This window comes from Mixophyes fleayi, chromosome 3 (assembly GCF_038048845.1).
Source record: "Mixophyes fleayi isolate aMixFle1 chromosome 3, aMixFle1.hap1, whole genome shotgun sequence".
Lineage (NCBI taxonomy): Eukaryota > Metazoa > Chordata > Amphibia > Anura > Limnodynastidae > Mixophyes > Mixophyes fleayi.
In genome coordinates, this window is record NC_134404.1 from 132,794,360 (window position 1) to 132,799,359 (window position 5,000).

General features: G+C 47.0%; 3 non-coding genes and 19 pseudogenes across 3 annotated transcripts in view; all 22 read right to left on the reverse strand.

The window, feature by feature from the left end:
• LOC142145883 (5S ribosomal RNA) overlaps nt 1-2 on the reverse strand; it is a 119-nt gene extending 117 nt beyond the window's left edge. The window contains exon 1 of the ribosomal RNA XR_012689909.1: nt 1-2. This exon is cut by the window's left edge and continues 117 nt beyond it. This is a non-coding gene — a ribosomal RNA (5S ribosomal RNA).
• A 70-nt stretch (nt 3-72) lies between these two features.
• On the reverse strand, nt 73-191 carry LOC142146164 (5S ribosomal RNA; annotated as a pseudogene).
• Nucleotides 192-274: 83 nt separating this feature from the next.
• On the reverse strand, nt 275-393 carry LOC142146179 (5S ribosomal RNA; annotated as a pseudogene).
• Nucleotides 394-476: 83 nt separating this feature from the next.
• On the reverse strand, nt 477-595 carry LOC142147769 (5S ribosomal RNA; annotated as a pseudogene).
• Nucleotides 596-879: 284 nt separating this feature from the next.
• On the reverse strand, nt 880-998 carry LOC142146738 (5S ribosomal RNA; annotated as a pseudogene).
• A 72-nt stretch (nt 999-1,070) lies between these two features.
• Nucleotides 1,071-1,189, reverse strand: LOC142146382 (5S ribosomal RNA; annotated as a pseudogene).
• An 82-nt stretch (nt 1,190-1,271) lies between these two features.
• LOC142146204 (5S ribosomal RNA) lies at nt 1,272-1,390 on the reverse strand (annotated as a pseudogene).
• An 80-nt stretch (nt 1,391-1,470) lies between these two features.
• LOC142146395 (5S ribosomal RNA) lies at nt 1,471-1,589 on the reverse strand (annotated as a pseudogene).
• An 82-nt stretch (nt 1,590-1,671) lies between these two features.
• Nucleotides 1,672-1,790, reverse strand: LOC142145900 (5S ribosomal RNA; annotated as a pseudogene).
• A 272-nt stretch (nt 1,791-2,062) lies between these two features.
• On the reverse strand, nt 2,063-2,181 carry LOC142147124 (5S ribosomal RNA). Its single transcript, XR_012690283.1, has one exon. It is a non-coding gene; the product is annotated as a 5S ribosomal RNA (ribosomal RNA).
• An 81-nt stretch (nt 2,182-2,262) lies between these two features.
• Nucleotides 2,263-2,381, reverse strand: LOC142145941 (5S ribosomal RNA; annotated as a pseudogene).
• Nucleotides 2,382-2,655: 274 nt separating this feature from the next.
• On the reverse strand, nt 2,656-2,774 carry LOC142147869 (5S ribosomal RNA; annotated as a pseudogene).
• Nucleotides 2,775-3,058: 284 nt separating this feature from the next.
• Nucleotides 3,059-3,177, reverse strand: LOC142146631 (5S ribosomal RNA; annotated as a pseudogene).
• Nucleotides 3,178-3,249: 72 nt separating this feature from the next.
• On the reverse strand, nt 3,250-3,368 carry LOC142146348 (5S ribosomal RNA; annotated as a pseudogene).
• Nucleotides 3,369-3,450: 82 nt separating this feature from the next.
• Nucleotides 3,451-3,569, reverse strand: LOC142147904 (5S ribosomal RNA; annotated as a pseudogene).
• An 83-nt stretch (nt 3,570-3,652) lies between these two features.
• Nucleotides 3,653-3,771, reverse strand: LOC142146245 (5S ribosomal RNA; annotated as a pseudogene).
• Nucleotides 3,772-3,854: 83 nt separating this feature from the next.
• LOC142147841 (5S ribosomal RNA) lies at nt 3,855-3,973 on the reverse strand (annotated as a pseudogene).
• An 82-nt stretch (nt 3,974-4,055) lies between these two features.
• Nucleotides 4,056-4,174, reverse strand: LOC142147912 (5S ribosomal RNA; annotated as a pseudogene).
• A 71-nt stretch (nt 4,175-4,245) lies between these two features.
• LOC142146349 (5S ribosomal RNA) lies at nt 4,246-4,364 on the reverse strand (annotated as a pseudogene).
• Nucleotides 4,365-4,446: 82 nt separating this feature from the next.
• Nucleotides 4,447-4,565, reverse strand: LOC142146669 (5S ribosomal RNA; annotated as a pseudogene).
• An 82-nt stretch (nt 4,566-4,647) lies between these two features.
• On the reverse strand, nt 4,648-4,766 carry LOC142145744 (5S ribosomal RNA). The gene has a single exon (XR_012689893.1). It is a non-coding gene; the product is annotated as a 5S ribosomal RNA (ribosomal RNA).
• Nucleotides 4,767-4,838: 72 nt separating this feature from the next.
• LOC142146508 (5S ribosomal RNA) lies at nt 4,839-4,957 on the reverse strand (annotated as a pseudogene).
• Between the last annotated feature and the right edge of the window lie 43 nt (nt 4,958-5,000).

Genomic DNA, 5,000 nt, shown 5'->3' on the forward strand with positions numbered 1-5,000 from the left:
TTATTTGTAGCTTACTGACCTACATCTCAAAACCAGCATTGAAGGAAGCAAGAACAAGAGAGAAAAAAAAATGGCTAACAGCTCCTGGAATTCCCAAGTGGTCTCCCATCCAAGTACTAACCAGGCCCGGCCCTACTTAGCTTCCAAGATCAGACGAGATTGGACTTGTTCAGGAGGGTGTGGCTGTAGGTGTTGGTTGCCTACTGACCTACATCTCTTATACATCTCAAAACCAGCATTGAAGGAAGCAAGAACAAGAGAGAGACAAAAAAAAGGCCTATGGCACCTGGTATTCACAGGTGGTCCCCCATCCAAATACTAACCAGGCACAGCCCTGCTTATCTTCCAAGATCAGACGAGATTGGGCTTGTTCAGAGTGGTGTGGCTGTAGGTATTTGTTGCTTACAGACCTATATCTCTTATACATCTCAAAACCAGCATTGAAGGAAGCAAGAACAAGAGAGAGAGAAAAAAAAGGACTACAGCACCTGGTATTCCCAGGTGGTCTCCCATCCAAGTACTAACCAGGCCTGGCCCTGCTTAGCTTCCAAGATCAGATGAGATTGGGCTTGTTCAGGGTGGCGTGGCTGTAGGTATTGTTTGCCTACTGACCTACATCTCTTATACATCTCAAAACCAGCATTGAAGGAAGCAAGAACAAGAGAGGGAAAAAAAAAGACTTACAACACCTGGAATTCCGAGGTGGTCTCCCATCCAAGTACTTACTAGGCCCAGCACTGCTTAGCTTCCACGAGCAGTTAAGATTGGGCTTGCTCAGGGTGATGTGGCTGTAGGTATTGGTTGCCTCCTGACCTACATCTCTTATACATCTCAAAACCAGCATTGAAGGAAGCAAGAACAAGAGAGAGAAAAAAAAAAGGCCTATGGCATCTGGTATTCCCAGGTGGTCTCCCATCCAATTACTAACCAGGCCCGACCCTGCTTAGTTTCCCAGATCAGACGAGATTGGGCTTGTTCAGGGTGGTGTGGCTGTACTTATTTGTTGCCTACTGACCTACATCTCAAAACCAGCATTGAAGGAAGCAAGAACAAGAGAGAGAAAAAAAAATGGCTAACAGCTCCTGGAATTCCCAAGTGGTCTCCCATCCAAGTACTAACCAGGCCCGGCCCTACTTAGCTTCCAAGATCAGACGAGATTGGACTTGTTCAGGAGGGTGTTGCTGTAGGTATTGGTTGCCTACTGACCTACATCTCTTATACATCTCAAAACCAGCATTGAAGGAAGCAAGAACAAAAGAGAGAAAAAAAAAGGCCTATGGCACCTGGTATTCCCAGGTGGTCTCCCATCCAAGTACTAACCAGGCCTGGCCCTGCTTAGCTTCCAAGATCAGACAAGATTGGACTTGTTCAGGGTGGTGTGGCTGCAGGTATTGGTTGCCTCCTGACCTACATCTCTTTTACATCTCAAAACCAGCATTGAAGGAAGCAAGAACAAGAGAGAGAAAAAAAAGCCTACAGCACCTGGTATTCACAGGTTGTCTCCCATCCAAGTACTAACCAGGCCTGGCCCTGCTTAGCTTCCAAGATCAGACAAGATTGGGCTTGTTCAGGGGGGTGTGGCTGTATGTATTGGCTGCCTTCTGACCTACATCTCTTATACATCTCAAAACTAGCATTGAAGGAAGCAAGAACAAGAGAGAGAAAAAAAAAGGCCTACAGCACCTGGTATTTCCAGGTGGTCTCCCATCCAAGTGTTAACCAGGCCCGGCCCTGCTTAGCTTCCAAGATCTGATGAGATTGGGCTTGTTCAGGGTGTTGTGGCTGTAGGTATTTGTTGCCTACTGACCTACATCTCAAAACCAGCATTGAAGGAAGCAAGAACAAGAGAGAGAAAAAAAAAGGCCTACAGCACCTGGAATTCCCAGGTTGCCTCACATCCAAGTACTAACCAGTACCAGCCCTGCTTAGCTTACAAGATCAGACAAGATTGGGCTTGTTCAGGGTGGTGTGGCCGTGGGTGTTGGTTGCCTACTGACCTACATCTCTTATACATCTCAAAACCAGCATTGAAGGAAGCAAGAACAAGAGAGAGAAAAAAAAAGGCCTACAGCACCTGGTATTCCCAGGTGGTCTCCCATCCAAGTACTAACCAGGCCCAGCCCTGCTTAGCTTCCAAGATCAGATGAGATTGGGCTTGTTCAGGGTGGTGTGGCTGTAGGTATTGATTGCCTACTGACCTACATCTCTTATATATCTCAAAACCAGCATTGAAGGAAGCAAGAACAAGAGAGAGAAAAAAAAGGTCTACAGCACCTGGTATTCCCAGGTGGTCTCCCATCCAAGTATTAACCAGGCCCGGCTCTGCTTAGCTTCCAAGATCTGATGAGATTGGGCTTGTTCAGGGTGTTGTGGCCGTGGGTATTGGTTGCCTACTGACCTACATCTCTTATACATCTCAAAACCAGCATTGAAGGAAGCAAGAACAAGAGAGAGACAAAAAAAGGCCTACGGCACCTGGTATTCCCAGGTTGTCTCCCATCCAAGTACTAACCAGGCCCAGCCCTGCTTAGCTTCCAAGATCATGCTTGTTCAGAGTGGTGTGGCTGTAGGTATTTGTTGCTTACAGTTCTACATCTCTTATACATCTCAAAACCAGCATTTATGGAAGCAAGAACAAGAGAGAGAGAAAAAAAAGGACTACAGCACCTGGTATTCCCAGGTGGTCTCCCATCCAAGTACTAACCAGGCCTGGCCCTGCTTAGCTTCCAAGATCAGACGAGATTGGGCTTGTTCAGGGTGGCGTGGCTGTAGGTATTGGTTGCCTACTGACCTACATCTCTTATACATCTCAAAACCAGCATTGAAGGAATCAAGAACAAGAGAGAGAAAAAAAAAAGGCTTACAACACCTGGAATTCTGAGGTGGTCTCCCATCCAAGTACTTACTAGGCCCAGCACTGCTTAGCTTCCACGATCAGTTAAGATTGGGCTTGCTCAGGGTGATGTGGCTGTAGGTATTGGTTGCCTCCTAACCTACATCTCTTATACATCTCAAAACCAGCATTGAAGGAAGCAAGAACAAGAGAGTGAAAAAAAAAGGCCTATGGCATCTGGTATTCCCAGGTGGTCTCCCATCCAATTACTAACCAGGCCCGACCCTGCTTAGTTTCCAAGATCAGACGATATTGGGCTTGTTCAGGGTGGTGTGGCTGTAGTTATTTGTTGCCTACTGACCTACATCTCAAAACCAGCATTGAAGGAAGCAAGAACAAGAGAGAGAAAAAAAAATGGCTAACAGCTCCTGGAATTCCCAACTGGTCTCCCACCCAAGTACTAACCAGGCCCGGCCCTACTTAGCTTCCAAGATCAGATGAGATTGGACTTGTTCAGGAGGGTGTGGCTGTAGGTATTGGTTGCCTACTGACCTACATCTCTTATACATCTCAAAACCAGCATTGAAGGAAGCAAGAACAAAAGAGAGAAAAAAAAGGGCCTATGGCACCTGGTATTCCCAGGTGGTCTCCCATCCAAGTACTAACCAGGCCTGGCCCTGCTTAGCTTCCAAGATCAGATGAGATTGGGCTTGTTCAGGGTGGTGTGGCCGTGGGTGTTGGTTACCTACTGACCTACATCTCTTATACATCTCAAAACCAGCATTGAAGGAAGCAAGAACAAGAGAGAGAGAAAAAAAAGGCCTATGGCACCTGGTATTCCCAGGTGGTCTCCCATCCAAGTACTAACCAGGCCTGGCCCTGTTTAGCTTCCAAGATCAGATGAGATTAGGCTTGGTCAGGGTGGTGCAGCTGTAGGTGTTGGTTGCCACCTGACCTACATCTCTTATACATCTCAAAACCAGCATTGAAGGAAGCAAGAACAAGAGAGAGATAAAAAAAAGGCCTAAAGCACCTTGTATTCCCAGGTGGTCTCCCATCCAAGTACTAACCAGGCCCAGCCCTGCTTAGCTTCCAAGATCAGATGAGATTGGGCTTGTTCAGGGTGGTGTGGCTGTAGGTATTGGTTGCCTACTGACCTACATCTCTTATACATCTCAAAACCAGCATTGAAGGAAGCAAGAACAAGAGAGAGAAAAAAAAAGGCCTACAGCACCTGGTATTCCCAGGTGGTCTCCCATCCAAGTATTAACCAGGCCCGGCCCTGCTTAGCTTCCAAGATCTGATGAGATTGGGCTTGTTCAAGGTGTTGTGGCTGTAGGTATTTGTTGCCTACTGACCTACATCTCAAAACCAGCATTGAAGGAAGCAAGAATAAGAGAGAGAAAAAAAAAGGCCTACAGCACCTGGAATTCCCAGGTTGCCTCACATCCAAGTACTAACCAGGCCCGGCCCTGCTTAGCTTACAAGATCAGACGAGATTGGGCTTGTTCAGGGTGGTGTGGCCGTGGGTGTTGGTTGCCTACTGACCTACATCTTTTATACATCTCAAAACCAGCATTGAAGGAAGCAAGAACAAGAGAGAGAAAAAAAAAGGCCTATTGCACCTAGTATTCCCAGGTGGTCTTCCATCCAAGTACTAACCAGGCCTGGCCCTGTTTAGCTTCCAAGATCAGACGAGATTAGGCTTGGTCAGGGTGGTGCGGCTGTAGGTGTTGGTTGCCTCCTGACCTACATCACTTATACATCTCAAAACCAGCATTGAAGGAAGCAAGAACAAGAGAGAGATAAACAAAGGCCTACAGCACCTTGTATTCCCAGGTGGTCTCCCATCCAAGTACTAACCAGGCCCAGCCCTGCTTAGCTTCCAAGATCAGATGAGATTGGGCTTGTTCAGGGTGGTGTGGCTGTAGGTATTGGTTGCCTACTGACCTACATCTCAAAACCAGCATTGAAGGAAGCAAGAACAAGAGAGAGAAAAAAAAATGGCTAACAGCTCCTGGAATTCCCAAGTGGTCTCCCATCCAAGTACTAACCAGGCCCGGCCCTACTTAGCTTCCAAGATCAGACAAGATTGGACTTGTTCAGGAGGGTGTGGCTGTAGGTATTGGTTGCCTACTGACCTACATCTCTTATACATCTCAAAACC